Below are 22934 nucleotides of genomic sequence, written 5' to 3'. Positions count from 1 at the left end.
AACTGTTTAGAATTAGTATTTACAGATGACAAGTGATTTTCTTTTTCCCAATAAAAGAAGAAAATTTGAACTAAGGATACATTGAGGTCGGGGCCCATGATTAAACCAGGTTACACCTTTAAAATTACGGTTAGAAGTCTTGCTTCAAAAGGAATTTTGTTATGCCTTGTTCTCCTTTTCATATTTAAACGTGGAAGCCAAGATCGAAATCCTGGATTTTTCAGGTGTCTGCATTTTAAAAGATTTTGTTTATGTTAAGGCTTAGGTTGCATTAATAGATATGTTTTAAGGAAAACATTACCTCTGTGTGACCTCTGGGATTTGAAGGTGAAAATTCAGTCACTGGAAAAAAAGGCATCCTAGTTGTCATGGATGAAATCTCTAACCTTAAAGACTATTGTGTATCATCCTGTGAATGTCTTCCTACAGCAATAAAGAAAACAGTGGAACCACAGCTGGAGCAAAGTACGTTCTGATGGATTATGATTTAGCTACAAAAACACAGACTGGTTAAAAATAAACTTGGTAAAGGAAAATAAATAAACTAATGGAATTATATAGAAGCACTAAAACATTTTCAGTGATTCTTTAGGAAGCAGGTTCCAACTCCCCTTAACTGCCTCCTCCCCATTTCTTAAATTGCTATTATAAGCTAAGCATTTTACCTCCAAATGGAAGAATAAATTTGTGCTGGTTATCATATGTCAGAATTACACAGGACATCATCTGTTAATGATTATTTATTTCCAGCTACTTGAAGAATAATACTCAGTAATTATAGCAAATGTAAGTCAAATAGTAATAGCATACTTTACATAGTATAGTAATTATTAGTTATGTCCATGCGTCTGGGACAAGGGTCTTTTATGCTTGGTATTAAATCTGTACTGCAATTTTTTCATAATACCATTGCTGGGATTGAAAAAGGAAGCTTGCCTGTAGAAAGGAAACTTGTCCTCCTTTTATATTTCCAATAAGTCATTTGAAGAAAACTGCTCTTTGCAAGCCTTGCTAAACCCAATTACCACCAAGACATCATAAACAAATATTCATTGCACTTACAGCTAGTTCTTTATTTCACAATGCAAAATGTATTGTTAAAATTTAAACTATTTAAAGGGAAGGAGTTCCCAGATTTCTGAATTAATTTAAAATTTAATTGAAAAAAATCTAGCATAAGTTGTGATATTTTCTTATTTAAAGACTGCTGCTAAATAAACAATCATATAAAATTCTTTAGTCTAGCAAAGAGTCAGACAAAAATTGGGCATTTCTGGCTTTGATGTTTGATAGTACTAGAACTTACAAATTTGCTTAAATGGAAAGCTACTAACTAAAACTTTTGCAAAGTTTTAGCATGAAATAAAACCATTAAAAGTCTCTTAATGTACCCCCACTCAGTAGAATCAGTGTGTGAAAATCTTCTGGAAGCTCATGCACACTCTCATGCACACTTGGAACTATGGAAGGCCACTGATGTTGTCCTAGCTGAAGTGAATAGGTCCAATAATTATGTGTGTGTATAATTCTAGTCTATAGGAGAAAATTAAATTGATAACTCAAAAAACATAGTTCTCATTTAAAGGAAAAAAAATGTTTTTTCAAGGACCTTCAAAATTTGGCCCCGGCCAATCTCTTTGGCTTATCCAGCAATACTATCAGAAGCAGCTCCAATCCTACACAAAGAATCTTCCTCTAGGCTTTCTGTCTTGCAACAAAATCACTCCTGTAACAGACACTTCTCCTGTTTTTTTACCTTGTAAACAGAAACCTCAGGTGTTAGCTTAAATATCTCTTCCTTCAAGAAGTCTTCCATGCCCTCTCCCCAACATTTTCATATCACTCACCATTGATGGACTCTATTAATATCCTTTACTTTTTCTTAACTGTCCCCTGTATCATATTTTATTGCAAGTACTTGTTAATTTCTCTAGTAATTTTTTTCTCATAGAAGGCAGGGAGGAGCCATTGTTCAGACTCCTCAACAAATTTCTAATACTTACCACAGTCACTGGCACAGAGGTAAGCCCAGTAGGCATTTGTTTTGTGAATGAATGACCTGAGGCCTGGCTTCTCATATTGCTATCCAGGAAAAGCTTTGGGGACAGGATGGGAAGGACAGGTTTGCAGTAAGGAGCTAAAGAATATCAGGTATGCTGAGAAAAAGTCTATGTTGGTTCAATTTAAGTTTGACCATGTAATCTTTAAGCAAATTTGTTTCTTTCATTTTATCTCCTTTCTCTATCCTTCTTTTGTCTAATTATTCATTAGAGTTTCTCAGAGTGTTTCAGCATATATTAATATTTATCATTAAATCTCATACAGAGCATTTTCCAAAATTATTTGTACATGAAACCTTTTGTTCTAAGGGTATCTACTGAGGTATCAGATACACAGGGCTCAGAGAACACTATTTGAGGTCTATCCCACATAACCCTTTCTGTGATATTATATTTTTGTCTCTATATTTATGAAATGGGAATAAAATTATTTGTAATGATCTGGTAGGAACAATAAATGTACTATTATAAATCAAATCATCTATTTATCTCATTGATCTATTGTATGATAAGGACTTGCCTAACACCACACAAAGGGGACATATTTCTGGAATGACAAAAAAAAGGATCTAAATAGAAATGTTTACATATATTTATTAATATTATTTCTAAAAATGTCTAAACTTTCATTTGTTCATTATCAAATAGTATTTGTTAAACATGTGGCTTATGTATCTGTATTTACTATTTAATAAACAATCTTTGAATGAATATATAAGTAAACAAGTGATGATGATCTTCAACAATTTATCTCTTTCTTGTTGTCTTTAACAGAATGTGAGCAAATGAAACTAACAACAGAAATGTGAGCAAATGAAAACTGTGCTTGGAAAGCCTTCTGTCCTCTACCCCTGCCCAGTTTGTCTTCTACCAGATTTTTCTTCCTAGAATAACACTGATATTAGGACAACTAAGCCATTTTGACTTACCAAGTTCTAGCATGCTGGTCAGAGGAGAGAGAAGAAAGGGCCATATGAAAAGATGCTATTATATCCAAGAATAAATAGCAAACATAAAATTAACTATAAACCTATAATTATATTAAGTAATTTCAAAGAATCAAACTAAGTATGCTTTATGCTTATATTATAACTTTGTGATTCAAAATAATTTTACTCTTCACTGTGTATGAGAGGACTGGAGAAGACATTTAGAAATTTTTTTAACCAAAGAATTATTGTGCCCTGGCCAGTGACTTGGTGGATAGAGCATTGACCCAGCATGTGGACATCCCAGGTTCGATTTCCAGTCAGGGCACACAGGAGAAGCAACCATCTGCTTCTCTCCTCCTGCCTCTGCTCCTTCTCTCCCTCTTACCCTCTCACAGCCAGTAGCTTGATTGGTTCAAACATGGCTCCAGGAAGCAAGGATAGCTCGTTTGGTCAGAGTGTGTCAGTCTAAGGCACAAAAAATATCTCAGTACTCCAGCATCTGCCCCAGATGGGGTTCCTGGATGGATTCCAGCTGAGGCACATGCAGGAGTCTGCCTCACTATCTCCCATTCTCATGTAAAAAAAAAAAAAAACACATATTGCTACTTCTTCAATGGTGAGAATGAAATAATTTTAAAATTGAGGTGAATCATGTTAAAACTAAAATTTTAGAAAATAAGCCCTGGCTGGTTGGCTCAGTGGTAGAGCATCGGCCTGGCATGTAGAAGTACCAGGTTCAATTTCCTGCCAGAGCACACAGGAGAGGCAACCATCTGTTTCTCCATCCCTTTCCTTTCTCCCTTGCCCTCTGCATCTCTCTCTCTCTCTCTCTCTCTCTCTGTCTCTCTCTCTCTCTCTCTCTTCCCCTCCTGCAGCCATGGCTTGAATGGTTTGAACAAAGTTGGCTCTGGGCACTGAGGATGGCTCTATAGCTGCACCTCAGGTGCTAAAATAGCTTGGTTGCTGAGCAACAGAGAAGAGGCCCAGACAGGCAGAGCATCACCTAGTATGGGACTTGCCGAGTGGATCCCAGTCAGAGTGCATACAGGAGTCTGTCTCTGCCTCCTTGCCAGTCACTTAATAAAAAAGGAAAGAAAGAAAGAAAGATCTTGGAGAGAAAAGAAAAAAAGTTATAGGGTCATGAATTTTTTTAACATGTTAATGACCAAAATTGATTAAAATTAAATTTCAAATATTCGGCCAATGCTTTGGTTATGGTTACTTTTAAATTTAGTATATATTCAACCTTAAATATATAAAACATCGGTTTGACTTTAACAGCTAAAACACTACATTTATCTTCTAAACAGAGTGTGTGTGTGTGTCTATGTGTGTCTGCGTGTAGTCAGATATACAGATACCTAAAAGCATACAGCAGTTTTGGCTGTATGACTCTATAGTTAAGCTTTTCAAAATATGAATGAGAGTAGCAAATTCCCATAAATGTAGCAGCATAAAAGAGCATAGAGTTATCATCTCACATTCCTCTGGGTGAGAAATCCAGGAATGGTTTGCCCAGGTCCTCTGATTAGGGCTTCATAATAATAATAGTGAAGTTGTGAGCCAGGACTTGGATCTCATAAGAGGCTCGACTGGGACAGGTTCTGCTTCCATACTTTTTCAGATTATTGGTGGAATTTATTTCTTTGAGGTAGTAAGATTCATGGCAGCTTGCTTTAAAGGAGGCTAATATAATTAATGTAATCACAAGAGTAACATCCATTGCCTTTATCATACTTTATTGGTCAGCTGTCAGTCACTGTTTCCACCCACACTCAGAGGGAGGTATTGTGCAGGCACATGAACACTAGATCCAGGTTTGTGGAGATACCTTATGGTCTATCCATATCCACCACATGCATGAACAGTCTGTGAACTGTATACCCTTAAAGTTTTATTCCTGAAAAAGCATGGATTATTTTCATTGGTACCAGTTTAAAAAATTCTAGGGAAAGATTCTCATTGGCCCCTAAAGTCATGGGTCATTGCTGGACCAGCAGCCAACAACGCACAGATCCCAAGTTATCCAGGAAGACAGTTAGGAAAAGGGATGGATACTGAGAAATGAGGAATAAAGGTTCAGCTTCCTCAATCCTAGTTATTTCAAACTGAGTACCTACCATCTTAGAAAACATGATCCATTATCTTGCAATGTATTTTGGGCTTAGAAATTTAACCTTTTTCGCTTCAATAAGACTGAGGGAAGAAATAAGGAAACCCACAAAAACTGACAGATGCATCACTGTCTTTAGCATGATGATATGGGGGTAAACATTTTAAGAATCTAACAAATAATGGCTGAAATAATTCTTCCATAGCAAAATCAAATAAAATACCTTAAATAAACCCCAAGGCATATCTGTCTTAATGTTTGCAATAGTTTAAAAAATATCTATTCACTCTTTTTTAAACAATCTTATTAAGGTGTATCCATCCTGCATAAATTCATGTTGCAGAAGTAAAAACTAGAATTACAAAACATTGCTTAGCTTCCTCACTTTTTCAACTGTGTCAGAAGCAAGTTGCAAGATTAAAATTCTGAAGCTTTTTACAATAATTTTTGCCTTCCTGGCTTAACGGAACCTACACATAAGTAAATAAATAATGCTGTAAAGTTAATAAATAAGAGTGAGAGAGGAGTAATCATAAATATAAGGAAAATGGAAACTCACCACTTAAAAATGAGTCAAAACCTTCTTTCTGTATTTGAAAACCATACCATAATCTTTATCTTTTAGTCATTTTAGTTAATAATATTTATTTTTAGAAACCCAAAGCTATTAGAGTCTTGTGCCTAATCTTAATGTTTTCAATGTCCATATTTAACACTCGAAAAACACTAAAAAATTATCACTGAGTTCTTAATAATAACAGGAAACACTCCAACCACATCAGGCTCAAAATTAAGAAAGCATTTGATCATTTGATAAAGAGGTAAAAAATATTAGGTTCTGTGACACAAACTTTAAGGCATTGTATAAAGTGAGGATGGTGAAGGAGTTCCAGAAAAGCTACTTTTGTTTGATTTGGATGTTAAACCAGGAAAGCAAAATTTTAAATAAGAACAGAAGCATAAATTAGTTCAAGAGACAGCTAGGACATCTTTATGGAGAGAGAAAATTGATGGATCCCGCCTCGGAGCACAGAGGTGGAGTGAAAGGGCTTGAGCTTGTCTTCTACCAAGCAATCTTTAAAGCCAGTGAACAATCATGTCTCTAAAAAAATGTCACTTTTCAGGATACCCTTTTTTATATGCATTTGTCAAGCAAGGGTGAAGTGGGAGGGCAACCCTTTATTGGAGCATCCAGTCTGTGAGAAAAAACTAGACTTCCTGGAACCAGCATCTCAAATATTAGTATAATTGACCCAACCCTATGGTTTCCAAGTTGACACTGCCCTGTAGTTAACACTGTGTGTATTTTTTTGGATGAGATCTTAAAAAAGAAGCCATGTTCTGAATATGGTTACTCCAAGGAAGATTTACTCTTGTTGACTTAAGCATATTCTAAACATCTTTATGACACAGAGACATAAATTCTTAGATTATAGAGTTAGCAGGCAGTTAAAAAAAAACAAAGTACTCTGGGAAAAAACAAACAATCATCTGATTTGTATATTGTGAAAATGCAGTTTTTGCAGACTTCCTGGAGGAAGTATAGTCGCACATGGCTCTTTTTAAATTTTTGGTTAAGCCCTGGCCAGTTGGCTCAGTGGTAGAGCATCAGCCTGGCCTGTGGAAGTTCCAGGTTTGATTCCCAGTCAGAACACAGAGGAGAAGCACCCATCTGCTTCTCTACCTTTTTCCCATCTCCTTCCTCTCTCTCTCTTTCTTCCCCTCCTGCAGCCAGGGCTCCACTGGAGCAAGGTTGGCCTGGGCACTGAGGACGGCTCTATGGCCTCTGCCTCAGGTACTAGAATGGCTCCAGCTACCGCGGAGCAACGCCCCAGATGGGCAGAGTATCGCCCCCTGGTGGACATGCCTGGTGGATCTCAGTAAGGTTCATGCAAGAGTCTGTCTGACTGCCTCCCTGCTTCTAACTACAGAAAAATACAAAACAAAAAACACAATTTTTGGTTAATACTATAGAAGCTTGAACTATCTCCCAAAACCCCAGTCCTGCAAATCCAATGCAAAAAATATATATATATTTATATTTACATATGAACATATATAAATTTTTATATATAATATATGTATCATATCATATATATGTTTATATATATAGTGAAATATCTTCTTTTCTAGACTTTTAAACACTGGATTTTTTCTATGTAGTTTAATGAAGATGATTAGAGGTCCTTTTGAAATAAGACTAAATGGTGCTCTACTATTTCATAAATAAGATACTTAAATAATATAATGAGGATGATAGCTGCTTCCAACTCCTTCTTCTAAGGAAGCAGCATAGGGGAGTGATGATGAGCATAGATTTTGCAATCCAATTACAGAAGTCTGGATGGGAATCTCAACTACTTAAAGTTGGAAATTAAGTACTTCTTTAAAATCTGTAAAATGAACTTAAAACTAGTACCTACCAGCTGTGGGAATTGCCTGAAGTAATTATATAAAAGTGCCTAACACATAGGAAAACTCAATTAAACTAAGTTATAATTTTTCCTATGTACCAGGTATTATCTTTTTTGGAAATGTTTTGTTTTTGTCTCATGTGGTCCTGAGAGCAATCCATTCACTTTATACATGAAAAAGACAGATGCAACAGATTAATACCTTGCATAAGACAACATGGTTAGCAAATGGTAGAACCTAATTTAAACTCCAGTCAGTTTGTCTTCAGAGCTTGTTCAACAAGGTAGAAGGAATTTTGTTGTTTCCCTGAAGGCTGAAAAATATGGCATTCCAAAGAAAAGAAGGAAAGATCCTGTAGTCCATGGCACTTCCGTTAGACTGTGTTAAATATAAGTCTGATGCCTGGATCTAGCAAAAAATATATATATATTTATATTTATATATAAACATATAAATTTATATATATAATATATGTATCATATCATATATATGTTTATATATATAGTGAAATATCTTCTTTTCTAGACTTTTAAACACTGGCTTTTTTCTATGTAGTTTAATTATGAAGCTGTTCATTTACTTATTCAACAATTGTTAAACACCTATTATGCACTTAATGCTGGGCTAGCTTCCACAAGAATACAAACTAATGGAGAGGGTATACTTGTATATTTATTAAGAACTTAAATTTTAGACTGTGAGGCAGAAAAGTTTCCAAAGAAATATAATTAAATCAAGTTAGAAAGCAGAATAACAGTTTAACTAGAGAGATAGGTGTCATTTGACAAATTATTTGGATAAGTTAGGTAGTAGATGAAAAATTAAAGACCCATGAGAAGAATCAGGTTAGAAATTCAAAACAAAGTTTCTCAACCAGGATCAGAGGTTGATATTAGAGATGCAAAAACAAAAGTGATGAGTTACTTTTAAAATATCTCCTTCTGAAAGTTTTACACAACACTGATTTACCAGTCAATAAATTGGCAAGATAATACCTTAAAAGTCTGCACATCAAAATGGATGTTTTCAGATTGTTCAACAAGTGCACAAGGATTAATCATATCTGCAAATCAAGAACTTGTTCCTAAAATCTTTAATGTATATGTATCTTTTATATTTTGAGAAGAGGGGATTGTATTTCTCAGCATATGAACCACTATACATACTGGTTGTTGACAGTCATTGGTATGGCAAAGATATGGAATCGCACCAATTTATAATCTTTAGCTCTATTTTGGTATAGACATTTCCCAGCAGAAATCACACTGTGACATGCTACAGAAGGGTCATCTATTAGATATAGTAACAAACTAGAAGGCTGTACCCAAAACCTAGCTGTCTCCTATACCTTCTCAATTTCAAGCAGATATGGTTTCTCCAATTTCTTAACTCTGGCTCCTCGAGTCAGAACATCAGCAGATTTTCCATTGAGTTTTTTTTTGTTTGTTTTTTGTTTTGTTTTTTTAATAATTTTATTTTCTTAATAGGGCGACATCAATAAATCAGGATACATATATTCAAAGATAACATGTCCAGGTTATCTTGTCGTTCAATTATGTTGCATACCCATCACCCAAAGTCAGATTGTCCTCTGTCACCTTCTATCTAGTTTTCTTTGTGCCCCTCCCCCTCCCCCTTTCCCTCTCCCTCTCCCCCCTCCTCCCATAACCACCACACTCTTATCAATGTCTCTTAGTCTCACTTTTATGTCCCACCTACGTATGGAATAATGCAGTTCCTGGTTTTTTCTGATTTACTTATTTCACTTCGTATAATGTTATCAAGATCCCACCATTTTGGTGTAAATGATCCAATGTCATCATTTCTTATGGTTGAGTAGTATTTCATACTGTATATGTGCCACATCTATCTTCTTTTTTTTTCTTGTATTATTATTTATTAGTTATTGCATTATTAAACACTGTAAAATTATATTTGTGAGACTCTTGTATAGCATTGAAAACAAGTGCACACATATAGAAAGTTGCCATTATTAAAATGAAGCCTGGTAGCCCTCTATTTTTGTTCTTTTTTTTTTTAAATAATTTTATTTTTTTAATGGGGCGACATCAATAAATCAGAATACATATATTCAAAGATAACATGTCCAGGTTATCTTGTCGTTCAATTATGTTGCATACCCATCACCCAAAGTCAGATTGTCCCCTGTCACTTTCTATTTAGTTTTCTTTGTGCCCCTCCCCCTCCCCCTTTCCCTCTCCCTTTCTCCCCTTCCCCCATAACCACCACACTCTTATCAATGTCTCTTAGTTTCACTTTTATGTCCCACCTACGAATGGAATAATGCACTTCCTGGTTTTTTCTGATTTACTTATTTCACTTCATATAATGTTATCAAGGTCCCACCATTTTGCTGTAAATGATCCGATATCATCATTTCTTATGCTTGAGTAGTATTCCATAGTGTATATGTGCCACATCTTCTTTATCCAGTCATCTATTGATGGGCTTTTGGTTGTTTCCATGTCCTGGCCACTGTGAACAATGCTGCAATGAACATGGGGCTGCATGTGTCTTTACGTATCAATGTTTCTGACTTTTGGGGGTATATACCCAGAAGAGGGATTGCTGGGTCATAAGGTAGTTCTATTTTCAGTTTTTTGAGGAACCACCATACTTTCTTTCATAATGGTTGTACTACTTTACATTCCCACCAACAGTGAATGAGGGTTCCTTTTTCTCCACAGCCTCTCCGACATTTGCTATTACCTGTCTTGTTAATACTAGCTAATCTAACAGGTGTGAAGTGGTATCTCATTGCAGTTTTGATTTGCATTTCTCTAATAACTAAAGAAGATGAGCATCTTTTCATATATCTGTTGGCCATTTGTATTTGTTCCGGGGAGAAGTGTCTGTTCATGTCCTCTTCCCATTTTTTTATGGGATTGTTTGTTTGTTTGTTGTTGAGTTTTATGAGTTCTTTGTATATTTTGGATATTAGGCCCTTATCTGAGCTGTTGTTTGAAAATATCATTTCCCATTTAGTTGGCTTTCTGTTTATTTTGTTATCAGTTTCTCTTGCTGAGCAAAAACTTCTTAGTCTGATGTAGTCCCATTCATTAATTTTTGCCTTCACTTCTCTTGCCTTTGGAGTCAAATTCATAAAATGCTCTTTAAAACCCAGGTCCATGAGTTGAGTACCTATGTCTTCTTCTATGTACTTAATTGTTTCAGGTCTTATGTTTAGATCTTTGATCCATTTTGAGTTAATTTTAGTACAGGGGTCAAACTGTAGTCCAGTTTCATTCTTTTGCATGTGGCTTTCCAGTTTTCCCAGCACCATTTATTGAAGAGGCTTTCTTTTCTCCATTGTGTGTTGTTGGCCCCTTTATCAAAAATTATTTGACTATATATATGTGGTTTTATTTCTGGACTTTCTATTCTGTTCCTTTGGTCTGAGTGTCTATTTTTCTGCCAATACCATGCTGTTTTGATTGTCGTGGCCCTATAATATAGTTTGAAGTCAGGCATTGTAATGCCCCCAGCTTCATTCTTTTTCTTTAGGGTTGCTTTGGCTGTTCAGGTTTTTTATAGTTCCATATAAATCTGATGATTTTTTGCTCCATTTCTTTAAAAAATGTCATTGGAATTTTGATGGGAATTGCATTAAATTTGTATATTGCTTTGGGTAATATGGCCATCTTGATTATATTTATTCTTCCTAACCAAGAACAAGGAATATTCTTCCATCTCATTATATCTTTTTCGATTTCCCTTAACAATGCTTTATAGTTTTAATTATATAAGTCCTTTACATTCTTTGTTATGTTGATTCCTAGGTATTTAATTATTTTTGTTGCAATCGTGAAGGGGATTATTCTTTTGAGTTCGTTCTCAATTGTTTCATTGTTGGCATATAGAAAGGCTATTGACGTCTGTATGGTAATTTTGTATCCTGCGACCTTACTGTATTGGCTTATTGTTTCTAGTAGTCTTTTTGTGGATTCTTTGGGGTTTTCAATGTATAGGATCATATCTTCCTCAAAAAGTGATACCTTTACTTCTTCTTTTCTGATACGGATGCATTTTATTTCTTTGTCTTGTCTGATTTCTCTACTAGAACCTCTAGTACCACATTAAATAAGAGTGGAAAGAGTGGACAACCCTGTCTTGTTTCTGATTTAAAGGGGAAAGCCTTCAGTTTAGTGCCATTTAATATGATGTTAGCTGATGGTTTATCATATATGGCCTTTATCATGTTGAGATATTTTTCTTCTATACCCATTTTGTTGAGAGTCTTAATCATAAAATTGTGTTGTATTTTATTGATAAGATCATGTGGTTTTTGTTCTTTGTTTTGTTGATATGGTGTTAACCGTTTTACGTATGTTGAACCATCCTTGAGATTCTGGGATGAATCCCACTTGATCATGGTGCATTATTTTTTTAAATATGTTGTTGTATTCGATTTGCTAGTATTTTGTTTAGTATTTTAGCATCTGTATTCATTACAGATATTGGTCTGTACTTTTCTTTTTTTGTGCCATCCTTGCCTGGTTTCGGTATAAGGGTTATGTTGGCCTCATAAAATGTGTTTGGAAGTATTGCTTCTTCTTCAATTTTTTGGAAGACTTTCAGTAGAATAGGAACCAAGTCTTCTTTGAATGTTTGATAAAATTTGCTGGTTATAGCCATCAGGGCCTGGACTTTTTTTGGGGGGGAGGTTTTTAATGGTTTTTTCTATTTCTTCTCTACTAATAGGTCTGTTTAGGCTTTCTGCTTCTTCTTGACTCAGGCTAGGAAGGTTGTATTGTTCTAGGAATTTATCCATTTCTTCTAGGTTGTTGAATTTAGTGGCATAAAGTTTTTCATAGTATTCTACAATAATTCTTTGTATATCTACGGTGCCCGTGGTGATTTCTCATCTTTCATTTTGGATTTTGTTTATATGAGTTCTTTCTCTTTTTTTCTTGGTAAGTCTTGCCAAGGGTTTGTCAATTTTGTTGATCTTTTCAAAGAACCAGCTCCTTCTTCTATTAATTTTTTCTATAGTTTTTCTGTTCTCTATTTCATTTATTTCTGCTCTGATTTTTATTATTTCCTTTCTTCGGCTGGTTTTGGGTTTTCTTTGTTCTTCTTTTTCTAGTTCCTTAAGGTGGGAAGTTAAGTGGTTCACTTGGGCTCTCTCTTGTTTGTTCATATATGCCTGAAGTGATATGAACTTCCCTCTTATCACTGCTTTTGCTGCATCCCATAGATTCTGATATGTCGTATTGTCATTTTCATTTGTCTGTAAATATCTTTTAATCTCTGCACTTATTTCTTCTTTGACCCATTCATTTTTTAAAAGTATGTTGTTTAGTTTCCACATTTTTGTGGGATTTTTTTTCGCTTTTTTGCAGTTGAATTCTAGTTTCAAGGCTTTATGATCAGAAAATATGCTTGGTACAACTTCGATTTTTCTGAATTTGCTGATGTTGTTTTTGTGGCCCAACATATGGTCAATTCTTGAGAATGATCCATGTACACTGGAGAAAAATGTATACTCAGTCACTTTGGGATGAAATGTCCTGTAGATGTCTATCATATCCAGGTGCTCTAGTGTTTTGTTTAAGGCCACTATATCTTTGTTGATTCTCTGTTTGGATGACCGATCTAGAGCCGTCAGCAGTGTATTGAGGTCTCCAAGTATGATTGTATTTTTGTCAGTATTTGTTTTAAGGTCAATAAGTAGCTGTCTTATATATTTTGGTGCTCCTTGGTTTGGTGCATATATATTAAGAATTGTTATGTTTTCTTGATTCAGTGTCCCCTTAGCCATTATGAAATGGCCATTTTTGTCTCTGAGTACTTTTCCTGTCTTGTAGTCAGCATTATCAGATATGAGTATTGCTACGCCTGCTTTTTTTTGGATGTTATTTGCTTGGAGTATTGTTTTCCAGCCTTTCACTTTGAATTTGTTTTTATCCTTGTTACTTAGATGAGTTTCCTGTGGGCAGCATACAGTTGGATATTCTTATTTAATCCATTCTGCTACTCTGTGCCTTTTTATTGGTGAGTTTAGTCCATTTACATTTAGTGTAATTATGGACACTTGTGAGTTCTCTATTGCCATTTTATATCTTGCTTTCTGTTAGTTTTGTGTCTTGTTTGATTCTTCTCTTTCATTTTTTTTTTAATTTTATTTATTTATTTATTCATTTTAGAGAGGAGAGAGAAAGGGAGAGAGAGAGACAGAGAGGGAGAGAGAGACAGAGAGAGAAGGTGGGGAGGAGCTGGAAGCATCAACTCCCATATGTGCCTTGACCAGGCAAGCCCAGGGTTTTGAACCGGCAACCTCAGCATTTCCAGATCGACGCTTTATCCACTGCGCCACCACAGGTCAGGCTCTTTCATTTTTTTATCTTTTGTTTTTATTTGGTTGTATTCCATACATCTTTCCTCTGTTGCTATCTTTTTTATCTCAAGTGCTTCTGTGGTGGTTTTCTCAGTGGTGGTTACCTTTAAGTAATGAAAAGGTTTCCTACCCTGTTCATTGTAGCTCACTATTTTGTGAGTACTTTTACACTCCATCATCCTTTGCTACTGTTAATCTCCATCCTCTCCCCCACCCCTTTTTTTTGTTGTTGTCACAGTTTAAATTTGGTTTTATTGTGTTCTTCTTGGAGCTTTTACTTGTGGCTTTGTTTTTTTTTTTTTGTTTTTTGTTTTTTTTTTGTTGTTGTTGTTGTTGTTCTTTGTATCTGATTGGAGGACCCACTTTATTAATTCCTGGAGTGGGGGTTTTCTGATGATAAGTTCCCTCATCTTTTCTGTATCTGTGAATGTTTTTATTTCTCCTTCATATTTGAAGGATAGCTTTGATGGGTATAGTATTTGTGGCTGAAAGTTCCTATCTATCAGGACTTTAAATATTGGGGTCCACTCTCTTCTAGCTTGTAGAGTTTCTGCTGAGAAATCTGATGATAATCTAATGGGCCTTCCTTTATATGTTGTATTCTTCTTTTCCCTGGCTGCCTTGAGAATTTTTTCTTTGCCGTTGTTTTGTGCCTATTTTATTATGATGTGCCTTTGAGTAGGTTTGTTGGGGTTAAGAAAACTCAGTGTTCTGTTTGCTTCTTGAACTTGAGGCTTTAGTTCTTTCCACAGGTTTGGGAATTTCTCATCTATTATTTGTTTGAGTATGTTCTCCATTTCATTTTCTCTCTCTTCTCCCTCTGATATACCTATTATTCTTATGTTATTCTTTTGATGGAGTCAGATAATTCTTGTAGGGCTATCTCATTTTTTTCATTTTTAAGTCTCTTTCTTCTTCTCTCTGTTGTGCCTCAAGTTGCTTGTCTTCTATTTCACTAATCCTCTCTTCTATCTGGCCTGTTCTATTAGCTAAGCTTGTTACCTTGTTTTTCAGCTCGTGAATTGAGTTTTTCATCTGTGTTTGATTTGTTTTTATAGTTTCAAATTCCTTGGAAATATATTCTTAGTGTTCATTGAGTTGTTTTCTGAGCTCCCTAAATTGCCTTTCTGTGTTTTCTTGTATATCTCGGAGGATTTTTAGGATTTGTATCTTGAATTCTCTGTCATTTAGCTCCAAGGTTTCCAATATATTAAATTTTTACTCCATAGGTTTTTCCTCATCTATCTGTGTTACCTATCTTTCTTTTGTATCCATGATATTCGATTTTCTCTTCCTTAATGGCATCTGAGGGTGGTTTTGTTGATAGTATTAATGAGATTTAATAAAGTATAAAAAGTTAAAAAAATAAAAAATCAAAAAAAGTTGTTTTTTTAAAAAAAAATTAATAATGAAATAAAGAAAAATAAAATATAAATTTAAATAAAAGTAAATTATTTCCCCCCTCCTTTTTTCCTCTCCTCTCCTCTGCCCCCTTTTTCTTGAAAAAATCTTGTGGTGAACTGTGAATTATATTGTATTAAATAGAACAAACAATGCCTGTAATGGAGGGCCTGAATTGGGGAAAAGTAATAAAGGGGCAAAAAAAGAGGGGTATGGACCCACAAAAAGCAAATAAGGAAAAAATTTGGGTCAAGAATAAAATGATTGCACCTGACCTGTGGTGGCGCAGTGGATAAAGAGTCGACCTGGAAATGCTGAGGTCGCCAGTTCGAAACTTTGGGCTTGCCTGGTCAAGGCACATATGGGAGTTGATGCTTCCAGCTCCTCCCCCTCTCCTCTCTCTCTGTCTCTCCTCTCTCTCTCTGTCTCTCCCTCTCCTCTCTAAAAAATGAATAAATAAATTTAAAAAAAAAGAGCAGAAGATGGGAAACACTCTTATTTAAAAAAAAAAAAGTAAAATGATTGCTTTTAGGTCTTGGTTGACTAAGAGTTATGATGAGAGGAATAAGAGGGAAACAGGAAAATGGGGGGACAAATTAAAAAATTACTATTGTATTTAGTGGAACAAAAACTAGATAAAATGGAGAGCCAGGGATAGGAGCACTGCTAGTGAGTTAAAAAGGTGATGTAAAAACCCCCTGAAATGCTACAAACATAAGTTTGAGTCCCAGATAAGATAATTTGTTCATTATTGAGGTTTGAATGAGAGGAGACGTAAAGGATAAAGGAAAAAACTAATATAGAGGGAGAAAAGAAAGAGAGAGTGAGAAAAAAAGAGGGAACCACTAAAAGAAGAAAAAAGAAAAAAGAGGAGAGAGAGAAAGAGAGACAGTTAAGGGTTTTGGAGTGCAACCCTCATAGAGAGAAAGGAAGAGGAAAGAAAAGATAATGGGAGATGTAACACTTATGGGTAGTGTTGTTCAAGGAGAGGAGAGAGTAAGACCGGCAGAGAGTTAAACGACCAAATTCGAGGAGGGAAAAAAAATATCAAGAATGAAGATGAGAGAAACAAACGAGCAATTATAATAAAATGGGATAGGTTATAAAGTCTGCAAATTATTCTTGATTTTGAGAGGTTAGCTTCTTGCTTTTTCTTTTCTCTCCCTCTTCCTGGTCGGTGACTCTATACCCCAGGTTCTGCCCCTTTGGCATGCTCAGGTAGAGGTTTGCAGTTGATAAGTCTCTATGGTGATGTCATGTATTGTGCTTTAGTCTCGTTGGCAGTCGAGCATTTATAGGCTCCGACAGTGAGAGAGCCCGAGTTCCTGGAGCCTTTCTCTTAGTCTTTCCTTCCTCAATTAGTAGCCTGATAATCCAGCTATGGGGTTGCTGCTGCCTCTGCCTGGATAGTGAGAGGCTCAAAGAGCTGGCAACTCCCCACTCTATTCCCACTCAGCACAGGGCTCTGGGTAAGGCTCAGTCAGTCAGAGCTGCTAGCATAATCAGGCGGGGCTTCCGCCCACTCAAAGACCTCTGGCTCTGCCACTCTATGCGGTAATACGGGCGGGCAGGCAGGTGCCCACTCCTGGGGCACTCAGAGGAATCTCTCTCTCACTATCTGTGCGCAGACCAGGATATCAGGCTGGCAGTCTCACGCTCTGAATGAGACCCCCACCCACACGGAAAAGTTCCAGCCTTGGAATTAGTTCTTGCTCCCTCCCCGTGCGCGGCTCTCCCAGAGCGCTGGGGCAACCCAGAGACTCCACCCCCGGCCCACGCAAAGGCCTCTGACTCTGCCTTTCTGTGGGATAACACAGGCGCCCACTCCCGGGGCTTTGGAAGGGTTCTCTCGCCCACTATTTGCGCACGCCGACCCAGAGATCAAGGAAAATGGCTGCCATACTTGTCTTTCTTTGTCTAGGTTTGGCACGAATGTTAGCTTGTATTGCCCTGGTTGCCACAGGAACAGTTTTTCCTCGGCTTGGATCTCCGTGTCACAGCCTGGTTCAGCTGTTTGTGCCACGGCCTGGATCTATTTACTCCCTTTGCCCATCTTAGTTTCCATATTCTCAGTTCCCAGTGAAAGCAACCCTGCATAGGTTAGTGAGGAAGGCGGAGCATTTCTTACTCCCTATTTCCTTCGGGGTTTGGGTATATATTTAGCCAATTTTTCGCTCGACCATACCTTTGGGTGTATTGCAAAACATCTGGAGGCTCCAAGGATAGGTTTTTCTGTTTCTCGTTAAAGATTTTGTTGAGTTTTGGGGGAGATTCATCGGTATTGCTTCCTACCCTGCCATTACTCTGACGTCATCCTCTGCCACATCTTCTTTATCCAGTCATCTATTGATGGGCTTTTTGGTTGTTTCCATGTCCTGGCCACTGTGGACAATGCTGCAATGAACATGGGGCTGCATGTGTCTTTACGTATCAATGTTTATGAGTTTTGGGGGTATATACCCAGTAGAGGGATTGCTGGGTCAGAAGGTAGTTCTATTTTCAGTTTTTTGAGGAACCACCATACTTTCTTCCATAATGGTTGTACTACTTTACATTCCCACCAACAGTGAATGAGGGTTCCTTTTTCTCCACAGCCTCTCCGACATTTGCTATTACCTGTCTTGTTAATACTAGCTAATCTAACAGGTGTGAGGTGGTATCTCATTGCAGTTTTGTTTTGCATTTTTCTAATAACTAAAGAAGATGAGCATCTTTTCATATATCTGTTGGCCATTTGTATTTGTTCCGGGGAGAAGTGTCTGTTCATGTCCTCTTCCCATTTTTTTATGGGATTGTTTGTTTGTTTGTTGTTGAGTTTTATGAGTTCTTTGTATATTTTGGATATTAGGCCCTTATCTGTGCTGTTGTTTGAAAATATCATTTCCCATTTAGTTGGCTGTCTGTTTATTTTGTTTTCAGTTTTCTCTTGCTGAGCAAAAACTTCTTAGTCTGATGTAGTCCCATTCATTAATTTTTGCCATTGAGTTTTAACCATTGATTGTGATATAGACTGAGGTCTGCCAACAGTCTCAAAGTCATAACAAAAAGAAACTCAGATCACAGAGTTTCTAGCTCCCAGTGTCAGCGTGCATACTGGATCTTCCTTCTTGAGCTTCCTTCCAATGCTCTCACACAGTTTATTTTTTGTTTCACCCAAAGTATCTCATTATCTGCAAAAAAGATAAGCCTATTGAAACTTCCTGGCTATAAACAAAAGTAGAACTCCATACTTAAAGGTCATAAGGTCAAATTTTCACTATTAATATTACTTTTTAAAAAGTTCTTCAAGACTGTCAAAGTGAAAACATCCTCAATGCCATTTTATTTACTTAAAATATTTCTATACAGCATTCACAGAACTTCAAAAACTGGAGAATCTATTTTTAATTTCAGATTGGTTTTATAAACAGAATCACTACTAACTTTGGGTGGTAAACACTATGGCTAATGTGGGCATTGCAAAAGAGTCTTAAGCTACATCTGTTACAGATATCTTGGAAAGATAAACCAGAATTCAGTAAATTTTAACCATCTCATTTGCCTATTTCGCTTACCATTAAAGGTTGGCCATACAGAAATATCTATCATAAAAGGAGATCTTGTAATCATGAAACATGCATATACACATTTACATCATAGAATTTGTATTCTAAGATTGATATGTTTGAGCTTGAAATTAAGAATTAGAAGATAGATGTTGAGAAGCAGATGAAAGAGAAAGTACCAATAAAAAACTGTTGTCAGGCTGTCTTTTTGTTACTAATTTAGAAGGATTTAACTAATCTCAATTTAGCCTTCTTTCAATTAATACAGTACCTAACATAGGATTATAACACCTATAAATATGCTATTTATCTGACTAGTAATATAATAACATAAATAAAATTCTATCTTTTTTTGAAACAAACCTACCTTTAAATTCCTCCTCATCATTCTCCATCATTCTTAAGGCTTCAATATAACAATATACATCATTCCATTATAGTAAACTACTGTATTTATTACTACAAGTAGATCTATGGCCATAATAAAGGTGTACTAGTATTGTTTGTGTGTAGGGAATACATGAAAACACTTATTTCTGATTCTTAAGTAATTGGAAATGTCATTGAGAAACAAACTTTAAAATTAAATTTTAATGAATCCAAAAAAAACATGCAAAGTCATCTTAAAAAGACACAATCCATTCCAGGGCAGCAAGATTAAATAGTAAGTGGACTGTATATATTAATCTGTCAATAAGAGAATATGTGGACAGAAAGGTGTTGCTCAACTCCTGAAGCAAAGGAAAAGGGATCACACAAGCAAACCTCAGTAATGTCTAATCCAAGAGGGTAAGTTTTAAGCAAAGAAAAGATGTGACTTCATTCCAGGAAAGGTTTTTTGTTTTGTTTTTTAAATCACTTGGGCACCCCAAAGCTATAACCAGTAAATAATGTCTGTTATAACCCAACTGTAAAGATAGTATGTATCAGAAAATCTCATTTATTCATTCACTCATTCATTTATTTAAAAACTTTCTACTGAATGCCAACAAAATACTGATACAGGGAAAGAAGTTGATCATATGATGGTGAGCTAGACAAACAGAACCGACATTCATTAAGCTTCTACTCTATGGGAACCATAAGCAATAATTGAATACTCCCAGATAGACTATAACTACAGATAATAATAAGTCCTAAGAAGGAAATGTTTAGGAGATGATAAAAATATTAAGGAATGAGTTAGGAAGGTTTTGAAACATATCTCAAGATCATACTCTTCTAAATTGATAGACTGGGACATGGTTCCAGGGACTTTTGTCTCCAGAGCCCACCTTTGTGAATTACATATATTTCAGCAAATATGCAGAGAATGAAACTTTAACCTGTTTTCAGTAGGTCTTTTATTGTCAAATTAATTCTTGCTATCAGGCTAGCTTAATAGAATTGCATAGTCTCTGGTCTTTTAATTTCACCATTGAAGTATGGCATTACCTCAAAAAATTGACAATGGAACTGCTTTATGACCCAGTAATCCCACTTCCAGGAATATATCCAAAGAAATCCCAAACACTGATACAAAAAATACTTGTACCTTTATGTTCATTGCAGCATTATTTAGAGTAATGAATATTTGAAAGCAGCTCAAGTGTCCATCTGAGTGGATAAAAAAGCTGTGATATGTTTACACAATGGAATATTACTTAGCTGTAAAAAAGAAGGAGACATCTTACCCTTTCTGTTATATGTGGACTATAATCAACAAAATAAACTAACAAAATAGAAACAGACTTATAGATAAAAAGAACAGACTGACAGCTGTCAGAAAGAAAAGGGTTGGGTACTGGGTAAAAAAATGTAAACGGATTAAATAAAACAAAACAAAAATAAAAAACTCATAGGCACAGACAAAAGTATAGTAATTACCAAAAAGGGGGGTGGTGGTGAACACACAATACAATATACAAATGATGTATTATAGAATTATATGACTGAAACCTATATAATTTTATTAACCAATGTCACCTCAATATTTTCTATTTTAAAAAGAAAGAAAACAGTGAAATTTTAAAAAGCTGAGTAAGGGGTAAAAGTCTCTATTAAAGAGATCAAATTTGTTGTGTTTCTCTGTAGTGGTTTTATCCTGTATTAATACCAACATTATAAAGGTGAGGGAGAATGAGGGTGTCCCTTGTACATGGGAAATAAGTAAAAACAGTATATTTTTTAAACTGCAACAAAAAACATTGCTTTTCAATCCATGTGTAGAATTTTGATACTAAAATAATTCTTTGAAAAACTCAAAGGGAATGTAGTCCATTAAGTTTCTAAAAAAAGGACAATCCTTTCTAGATTCACTGAAGTCTAATGTATGACAAGCTGCATTTCAAATGTGCTTTAAGAATGTGATGTAATTCTGACAAGTCAGACTTTGTAACTTGGCAGAGGTAAAGTTTTTGAAATGTACTTATGTATGTGTTGGGTGTAAACTGTTATTGTACTGAAAAACTTCTTGAAAGGGATTTTTATAAGTCTCATCTTGTCTCTCTCAAGTGGCTGTTAAAAATAGAGGGTTTATTGGCAACTATTTTTCCTTGTGTTAGAGAAGGATTAGCTTAATCCTGGTGAAATATCTTAACACTTTACTATATTCAATTTTATACAATTCTATTTTTATTATTCACTGTACTAAAATAACTGTATGTATCCTAAGTGATTCAAAAGTTATACATTTGTCAGGTTTGTTTTTACAGACACATGAAACAAATGATGTTCTCTAAATGAGGTAATTTTTTTTTTTTTTTTTTTGCTTTTCTATGTACACCTGAATTACTTTAATTTTGGATAAATGTTTATTTCTTTTTTTTCCCCATTAAATGTTAAAGTTCCTCTACATATTTTATACAGCATGATATAATTAGTCAAGCAAACATTGTGATCTTCAGTACAGTGTCCAACTTACAAAGCTATTTGAGATACTTCTTTAAAATAATCCCATTTAGATTTAGGATATCTATGTGTACTTAAACTGTTTTCCTTTCCAATTGTAATAAGTCTAATTATGACATTTTTCCTCCCTTACTCCCATATTTTGGGCCAGTGTAAAGCTACGTTAAATCGACAAAATATCTCCTATGCCCCATCAACCCTTTCAGCTTCCTTTCTTTTTCTTCCCTTCTGATTTTTAAATATCTATTGCCCTACCAAGAACAAAACCTGATATCAAGAAATAATCTGTCTTTGTCATTGAGGGGACAATTTGAATTTAGGTTTATACAATTTCTCAGACTGAGATATTTGTCTTTAAATTTTTATCTCTACTTTAAAGAAATGAAAGAATGTATCCTTGGTAAAGAATTTCAAAGAATTGTTTTTCATTTGTGTAAAGGAGTGCACCTAGTAGCTACATGGTCTGGACCATGGAGCATCCAAGTTCCATGGCATCAGGAAAGAAAGAGATGGAGGAGTCACACTGACTCTTAGTTGTTTCCAAAGTTATTCCTTCTCATCCCAGTCCATTGGCTAGAACCAGTCATATCTAGACAATGAGCATTTGCACAATGCACAATGGTGTCATCATCAAGACTAGATGTGGTTTACTTGCTCTGGAGATGTAGAAACTAAAAAGGACACATTTTCCCCACACACTCACATCCAAATTCCACAGTGAAACAATGACAGGAAGACCCCAATGGACACTTTCATTCAGAAAGAGGAAGAACAGAAGAAAGAAAGTAGCCCCGGTGCAAGGAAATTCTGAAATGTTGGCAGACACTGTAGAGCCTCCACCCTGATGTCTGAAACGTGCCTCGGTTGGGTATCTTGCTGTGTCCCAGCCACCCTCCGGGGGTTCTTTCTTGTTCATTCTACAACTTGGACACATATAAAATCAGTGTTGGATGACAGGCTCTTATGGAGAACTTTTCAGCCCAGTTCTAACTTCAAGGATTTTAATGACAAAAAGTGTTTTAAATATCGTCAAAGGTTATTTTTTCCCAGGCTCGATTTCTATGGCAGTTCATTTTTCTCCAAGATAAGTTGGTTTTCTGATCTTCTTAGTCTGGAAGTATTTGGCCTCTAGCACAGGATGGTGGATAACCATGGACTGTCTGCCACAGTTATATATAAATTCAATCCTACAACAGTTTTGAGGCTAAGTATTGCCGTATT

The sequence above is a fragment of the Saccopteryx leptura genome, chromosome 5 (genome assembly GCF_036850995.1).
Source record: "Saccopteryx leptura isolate mSacLep1 chromosome 5, mSacLep1_pri_phased_curated, whole genome shotgun sequence".
Taxonomy (NCBI): Eukaryota; Metazoa; Chordata; class Mammalia; order Chiroptera; family Emballonuridae; genus Saccopteryx; species Saccopteryx leptura.
Note: the sequence above shows the minus strand (reverse complement) of the source record.